This window comes from Schistocerca piceifrons, chromosome 3 (genome assembly GCF_021461385.2).
Source record: "Schistocerca piceifrons isolate TAMUIC-IGC-003096 chromosome 3, iqSchPice1.1, whole genome shotgun sequence".
Classification (NCBI taxonomy): domain Eukaryota; kingdom Metazoa; phylum Arthropoda; class Insecta; order Orthoptera; family Acrididae; genus Schistocerca; species Schistocerca piceifrons.
This window is the reverse complement of record NC_060140.1, coordinates 315,322,629-315,331,833: the sequence shown is the minus strand read 5'-3', so window position 1 is coordinate 315,331,833 and position 9,205 is coordinate 315,322,629.

Here is a 9,205-nt window from a genome sequence, read left to right as displayed (position 1 = left end):
CGATAGTGCGTATCTTTGCACATCTGTGAAATCAGAGTCTGCTTATGAGCGACGTTCAATACTCAAGCCGGTGTTTTGCTACATTTATATGCCAACACACAGGATCCCTGAACCAAACACACAAAGAGCAGTTACATGCCCTCAAACGTAACTTGCGAAGCACCGTGCTAACTTAAGGTCGTCGAACACAGACTTGGGTGCCGTAGTTTCCGCCGGCAGTCTGTGCCCTTACACGATACGCTGGTCTCGAAAAGCAGCGAAATTTCACTCTTTGTGAGCCGTTTCAGAGCAGGCAAACTTGGTGGCTTTTCTGAACTTCAGGCAAGGAAGAAGTATGTAGAGCCTGGAACGCCGCCCTAGTGTGTGTGTGTGTGTGTGTGTGTGTGAATGTGTGTGTGTGTTTTCCGTGACGTAGAATGAAGGCTGAGAAGAGGGCAGTCACGATAGAAAGTTGCTGACAGCACTTCTTTGTTCGTGAGTAGTTTGAACAGCGACGAGAAGCCCTGACTGCTATAGCGGTAACGTGTTAAATCTCCACAGTCTTATTGTTGACGTGCGATCGGAAACGTCAATTTATGGGCAAATGGTGGCGTTTGTTAATTCTCTGTAATGACATCGACTGGTATTTCGTTTTATCTTGGTGCAATGAAAGTGCAGTGCAAAGTCGGATCATCACGACAACCATATTGTGAATAACTGCCTTACTGATCAAATCAGTATGATACCCACACTTTAATTTCTTTATATGTTTGTACAAACACGCAAACAACAACTCATGACTGTGACAAGTTACCTTTAATTAAAAATGTGGGTGCATTCGACGTCTGATTATCCATTATCAATGCACTATTTCATAGTACCAATGCGTTTCCTAGTACGTCAATCCCCTCTTGTTCGGGCTTCTGTCACAGATCGTTCAAGAATACTGAGCAGTCATAAATTAACTGTGACAGAAGCCCGAATAACAGGGGACTTAAGTTCTAGGACATGCATTGATACTATGAAATAGTGCATTGTTAATGGATAATCACCAGCCGAAATCTAGATTTGCCCAATAAAACCTGAAAGAAAAGGGAACTTCACTTCAGTTCCTATGACTGATGCAAGTGACATATAACTGTCTACTAATAATGGAATAATACCGTCGAAATTAGTTAAAGCGCGAATTCGCTTGATCGAACATTTTGTCAGCGATATGTACCGTGTTGATTAGTCGTTTTGAAGAGCGATGTTTATGTCTCACTTTACCTTAGTTTTCATTAAGTTTCCTGAGGTGAATCTTGGGTTAATGCTCTACTGCTGTTTCTTTTTCTTTCTTTCTCGTCCAAAATAAATGTTTCTTTTCTATAACACCCGTAAAGCTGGGAAAATTTTACACGTTTGAGGTGCTCAACTCTTCACAACACAAACCGTCGGACCCAAGTTCGATGCACGTCTTCAGAAAGGTTTTACAGAGTTAATTTATGATTGTGAGAGATCTTACACTTTACGTTGTGTAATAAGGCACAAGTATCAGAGATCATATTACAAATGTCACTCGTAAAATTATTCTGCGGTGGATATGAATGCATTGCTATGTAATCATGTAACAGTTCTGTGAGGGAACATACGGCGCTGGAAAAGTTTAAGACAAAAGTAACTCAGTCAAATATACACATTGGAACTATTCGTTGTAAATCAGGAGGTTAATCTTTGTTTGGATCTTTAAAAATATGGGGAATAGTAGGACGGTTCCGCCTTCATATGCAGGTCAGCGAGTTTTGCTTTCTTGCAGTTGTTGTTTCAATATGTGTGTCACAAACATACATCTTTGCGGAGAGGTAATAAATTTTGCATATGGATTGCAATAGCAAGGGGAGCTGCTAATCGTAAAATCTGTGGAAGACGGATAGTCTGCCTAGGCGGCACCCAGGAGAGTCCTCTGTTTGACAAACAAGAGACTCACAGGAATTCCCCGAGACCACAATTTCGCGGGTGCCGTCTTCCGCCGCGACACCGACGCATCACACAAAGTAAGATGCTTTATTGCAGCAAAGACAGATCTATTGGCCTAATAACTCGCATGGCTTAAGTATACTTCTTGCGTTAAGAAAAACTAATGTTTTAGGTCGACGATAAGTCGTCTGTTGACATTAACGAACCTTTTTACTGTCCCACTGTCAAACGGCGTTGTGGCAGAGCTAGAGTGAATGAAGGCACAGAAAGAACCTTAAGAATTATTTTAAGACTAATTTAGTGTCCGCTGTTTCACTGCTTTTGTTTTCCATTAGCCGAGCTTTCATTTTGTTCTAAATTTTCAAGCTAATTAAGGCTATAGAAGCAGGGTCTTTTCGGAATGTGCTTCTGACCAAAAAGTATTTCTTGTCGCTGGATTCCAAAGTTTTCTTAATAATTCGTTTTGCGTTTTCATAGGAAGTGTCTTCCTCTAACACTATTTCTTTACATCCAACAGAAAAGTGCAATACCAGTTTTCATAGATTTAGCTCTAAAAATTTTTATGTAACGACATATTTTCTTAAAATTTTTCATCTTCTATTTTGCCCACTTATAGGTTGAATTTCCAAATATAGTCAAACTGTACTTTTTATTTCTAAAGGAGAAGCGAAATACAAGTCTTCATAGATTTAACTTTGAAAATGTTTTCATGTAATAGACCATTTCACCCCCATTTCACTCCCGTAAGGGATCGGGTTTCCAAAAGCACTGAAAATATATACATACATATATATATATATATATATATATATATATATATATATATATATATATATATATATATATAAATGAGAAATCTAATTCCATTTTTCATAGATGAAGCTTTAAAATGCGTTATTCATAATTTAATAATAATTATCCAAACAATTCACCTACTACTTTGCACCCTTAGTGATTCAATTTTCAAAAATGCTGAAACACTTCTTTTTTTGTTTCTAATTGAGAAACCAAATACAAACTATAATTTAGATTCAAAATTGCCTTAACAACGACATATTTTCAGAATGCCTTTCATCCCGAATTTCATCCTATTAGGAGTGGAATTTCGGATAATCAATTCTTAAACGAAGCATACAGTATAAGGTCAACACCCTCTCTAAATATCCATTTATACCTTTAGCGATTGGGGCTAGACGATGAAGAGGAAGTGGACCAGTTCAACCCTATTTCACTCCCTTAATGGTTGAATTCCCAAAATCAGTGAAACACCTTTTTTTTCATCTCTAACAGAGATGCCGAAAACCAATTTTCAAAGATTTAGCTTTAAAAATGCTTTCGCAATGAAATATTTTCATTAAACGTTTCAGCCCCTATGTCTCCCCCTTAGGGGTTGAATTTCAGAAAACAATGACTTGCGTGTGTTTTATTTCTAATAGAGAAGACAAACACAAATTTTCATAGCTTTAGCCTCAAAAATGTTTGCATAATGAAATATTTCCATAAGCGCTTTCATTCCCTAGTTCACCCCCACAGGGGTTGAATTACCAGAAAAAGTGAAACGAGTATTTCTTTATTCGTAACAGGGAAGTTAAATACCAGGTTTCATAGATGTAGCATTAACACACTTCGGAAGTTTTTTCATTGTTTTATTTGTTTATTTATTTTAATTATTTAAAAAAGTTGTCAGCCACTGTTTCACACTCATAGGGGTTCAATTTCCAAATGTGCTGACACACATATGTCTTTATTCCCGATCGATACCAATTTTCGTAGGTTTACCTTCAGAATTGTCTTAATAGCGACATATTTTCAAAAAACTTTTCATCCTCTGTTTCACCTCTTACGGGGTGGAAAAACTGAAAGTAAAATATGTAATCATATGGTTTCGCTGAAGAACTATGGACGAAGTAAAAGTAAAAAAACGCACACTGTTTGCATCTGTTCTTTTAATAACAACTGTAAAAGTGGAAACATAGTACGTGGTGATAAATATTGGAGTATGTGCTGAACAAATTATCACGTTTCCTCTGTTACAGACTATCGAATATGTATACACGCACTGTGGTTTAATGTTTTAGTCGGAGGCATTCTGCTCCGTCGAACGGACGTTTCAGGAAAGTCTGACTGCATAACGCGTATTGTGTACCCGCCAAATCCAAAGTCATTTTTCGTGAAGACTCAAAATTGTTTCGTCATTCAGAGCAAAACTGAGTTCCTCTTCTTTTGACTTCCATGCTTTTAGAGTACTTGAGGGCTTATATTATTTTTCTAATTTACTTGTATAAGTTCTTGCAAAACGTTAGGGAAAGGGGTGTCTCTATAGGCGTGCTGAAGCCTTGCCTCTCTAGTGAAGTAAGCCCTGACTATACTGTATATCCTGATTGCCCAAGTTTGGGGTGGGAACGACAAACCTGCAACTCCTTCTTCATGCAACAACTTGTTTGCAAGGATGTCCAAGTCAGGAGCCACGGAAACATGTGAGCCAGCCGAATTGATATTTTTATTTTATTTTATTTTATTTATTTATTTTGTTGCTGTGAACAACAAGTTTGTTTGCGTGGCCACGAATATTTCTTTTGCGGTGGTTTGGCTGCGCCTTCTAACTTGTTGGATAATTCGATTTTTCTCTCGAAATTTTTCCGTCAGTTCCTTGTTCAGCCATCGGGAGACTGTTTGACCTCTTGCGCGCTACCGTGTTTTCTCTTCGACAGTAGCGCCGTTGGTTGTGTGGTGGCCCTCTGCGAGATGCCGCGAATGACGTGGACTGTCTTGGCAGACCTGGGGGCAGCCGCCTGTAGTGTGTCTAAGGTGTCTGTTACTTGTGTAGCAGCGTGGTCCGGCTTCCCATTGCTAGAGGCACGTGTGCCTCGAAGGGCCCTATTAGCACCATGAAGAGGAGATCAGGAGTCATTGTGCTGTTTTGGAATTCTGTGAACCGGACTCTTGTGGAGTCTGCAATAAATTGGTTTCATTTTGAAACTCTATTGTAGTATGCTTGCTGTTAGGTATTCATACCCTAGTATCCTGTTCAAATGGCTCTGAGCACTATGGGACTCAACTGCTGTGGTCATAAGTCCCCTAGAACTACTTAAACCTAACTAACCTAAGGACATCACACACATCCATGCCCGAGGCAGGATTCGAACCTGCGACCGTAGCAGTCGTGCGGTTCCAGACTGTACCGCCTTTAACCGCTCGGCCACTCCGGCCGGCCTAGTATCCTGTCGCCACTGTGTTACTTCTAGTTGGTCGAGAGAGCTGAGCTATGTGCCGATGTTTTTCTTCTATAGAGTCTTCGAGAAAGAGATTTTATGTACTACGCATGCTGTTTCCGCGTGCTGATTAGATGAAAGCCGAATTATGTTTAATCTCATGTCAACAGTGCTGTGGCCTCTAGCTGGTCGTGTTTTCTTAACGTGCTAATCCATTGTTATTGCACATAACAAGCGTATTAAGTGGTCTTGGTTGCTTGAGGTAACAAGCATTCTGAAGGCCACCGTGATGGCTGATGTTTGTGAAAAACTCAGGCAGCCATTTGACGGTGGGGCTTCTACTTGTGTGTTATTAATTGGAGCCACGCTGTCTAAGTTATGCAAAGTGGGTTTTAATTTGTGGTGTTATAAGTCAATGTCTCAATTTGCCATGCTGTAAGCTAGTCAGTGGTAATTATTAATCGGTGTTAGTTACAGAAAATCGCTGTTTTATTCTGAAGGTCGCTATTGCTATTGTGGAACTTCAACTGTTTCTAATGAGGTGCATCAACTCCTATAGGAAGATACCGGTTGACAAAGCTGTTTGCCTAAGATTTATATTAAGTGATAGTTGTGTATTTAACTTTTAAATTTTAATGTGTTCACTAGGTGAAGTTGTGTAACTGTTGTTGATCCTTTTAAAATCTGTTCACTACACTGAACTTTGCTATAACAACTTTTACAAGTTTTAGTAATTTGTATGGTGACTGCGAGTTCATTCTTCATTGAATTGAATTACGCGGAAACGCAGCTAAGTTCTACCTCAAGTTTACATCTACATCTACATTGTCATCTACATGGATACTCTGTAAATCACACTTAAGTACCAGTCAAAAGGTTCATCGAACCAACTTCACAATAATTCTCTATTATTCCACTACTGGACAGTGCACGGAAAAAACAAACACCCAAATATTTTAGTGTGAGCTCTGTTTCTTCTTACCTTATTATGATGATAGTTCTTCCTATGTAGGTCGGCGTCAACAAAATATTTTAGCATTTTCTTGGAGCAAGTTGGTGACTGATATTACGTGGGAAGATTCAAAAAATGGTTCAAGTGGCTCTGAGCACTATGGGACTGAAATTCTGAGATCATCAGTCCCCTAGAACATAGAACTAGTTAAACCTAACAAACCTAAGGACATCACACACATCCATGCCCGAGGCAGGATTCGAACCTGCGACCGTAGCGGTCTCCCGTTTCCAGTCTGTAGAGCCTAGAACCGCACGGCCACTCCGGCCGGCTGAGAAGATTCCACCGCAACGAAAAATGCCTGTGTTTTAATGATGTCGTCTCCGAATCCTGTATCATGTCAGTGAGACTCTATCCCCCATTTCGCGATAACACAAAACGTGCTGTTCTACTTTGAAATTTCTTGATGCACTCCGTTAATCTTATGTGCTAAGGATCCCACACCGCGCAGCATTTTTCCAATAGAGGACGGAAAGCGCAGTGTGGGCAGTCTCTTTAGTAGATTTGTTGTATTTTCTAAGTATTCTGCCAGTGAAATGCAGTCTTTGGTTTTCCTTCCCCACAATATTTTCTACATGTTCTTTCCAATTTAAGCTATTCGTAATTGTAATTAATAGGTACTTAGCTGGGTTTACATCCCTTATATTTGAGTGATTTCTTGTGTAACCGAAGTTTAACGGATTCCTTTAAGCAATCATGTGGCTGATCTCACGTTTTTCATTATTTAGGCCAATTTCCAATTTTTGCACAGTACAGACATCTTGTCTAAACTGTTTAGCTATTTGTTTTGAACTTCTGGTTACTAAACGATAAACGACAGCATCATCTGGAAACAACCTAAGACGGCTGCTCATATTGTGTGGAATATTTACATCGTCTTCTTTGGTGAAGGAATTTTGGAAGGCTATGTTTAGTAACTCTACTTTAGCCGCACTGTCGTCGAAAGTATTTCCATTGTTATTGTGCAGAGAAACCATTGATTGTGTCTTGTCGCTACCATACTTTACATACGACCAGAGTTTCTTAGGATTATCTGCCAGATTTCGTCACAAAGATTTTTTTTTTTTTTTTTTTTTTTGTGAAAACGATTTTAAGCATCTCACATTGAAGACGGCATTAAATTTCGAGCTTCTGTAAAATATCCAAAATCTTGGGGATTTAGCTTGTTTAGTTGTTACCTAAGCTCTATGAAACTGATATCCGTTTCGAAACCTTTTTTTCCTGAGCGGTAGTCTGTGTGTCAAATTTGTTTTTTCAGCATTGTTTCATAGGAACCACCATCGCACTGTTGAACTGATATTTCTTGTAGCACGATGTCGTCATTAATTGTAATATGAATTACATAGCATGCGATATTCGCTCCGTGGAAGTTGAAACAAGATTTTGTAGGTTTTTAATATTGAAGCTCGTATTTCTGTGTTATAAATTATTTTAAGCAAAATGTGTAACGTAGTTTCGACCAAGAACCTTACCTCTTCTTCCCCGTTCCTACAATAAATTTGTGTTCAACGACGACTAAGCGAAAGAGAAAGGACTCTTACTTTTGGCTGCTGGAATATACAAGTTCCGAGTACATAGCACCAAGAAGTCCTTAGACTACATGACAATACAAGCTAGATACTGAAAATGAAACAAAAGCAAATGGAAATGACAAGGGATGGAGTTTGTGTATTTTTTTCAGCATAGTGAGTAAACATAATAGAACAAAGGTAGCTGTGTTCACAACGCTGTGCACTAAGTACATGAAGAACATTCGTAATTGGGACCGTATTAATGAAAGGACGATAGCAGTTGATCTTGACCTAAGTGGCCATAAAATTTTGTTATCTGTTGTACGTTGCATCAACAGAGCAGGCAACATATGTAGAAAGTGATGGGTTTTTACATATATAGCTGACCCTATTTTACAAAAGGAGACAAAAGAAGACCGAATCGGGTTTAATGGTCGTATTAATAGAAAAAGGGTCTACAAAATATGATGTTCTGTGGAGGACACAGTAAATGATAATGGAGTCAGATTAATGGAGACGAACAGTCTGACTTATGTCTTAACCCCCTACGGGGAACAAACAGTCAGTGCCTGATGGTTTTATTAGAAAGCAAACCTCCTTTATCGATCGAAGCTTGTTCTCCGCCACTAATCAACCTGTTATACGGTACACACATCCCTTAGAAGCTACAGCTGTGTCTATAGAATCTGATCCCTACTGTATCAACCCATGACAATGTTTGCTAATGTCTGACGCCGTAAACGCCTGTGATGACTAAAACGCGCAACTTCAGTCTCTCTGTCTTACAATAAGTATATTAATTAAAAGAACTGTATCTAAGCTCTAAACACCCGTTTATCCAGTGTCATAACAGTATACATTCATATATGCTACTAAGATAGCGTAACTTTACATAATGTCTTTCGCTAACTGACTTCATTCTGTCAAAGAAAATGATGTGACAATGCGCCATATCTCAAAACTTGTCTGTCTTATCGCTTAAGTCGTTTTGACAAGACACATTCTTTTTAACAATTTTATTATGATTTTCACATTTTTGGTTGCGATTTAAAATAGAAGTGATCCCTGAATAAAAATTTCTTTTTCTTAAAAAAAAACCTTATGAGCCTATAAATAAACAAGGTGTTCCGTTCAAGTAGCAGGATTCTCAGTGTTCCGTCAGAGGAAATGTTTGCGAGTCCCTGACCTACAGATATGCCGTGACGGTGGAACCTTCACGGACAGAATTCAGAATAGAAACGGGGAGGATATGGTCGGTTCGTCTTATGCCTCGCTTGCCAACCAATGTAGTAGAGATAATTCAGACACAAAAGTGCGATCACGCCCTCCTCAGACGTAACTGGTTCAAATCCCATTTGTGGAAGCAATTCTCGTCAATTACAAAAGGAGTATGGGTAACAGAGAAAACTTTATTCTCACCAACCTGTGCGCCATTGCCGTGCAACATTTTAAAACTCTTGGCACTGTTGTATTGAGCGGGAGTACGGGACACCTGTCTGTCAGACCCGTCCGTCGAACTCGATGTAGCAGCGCCT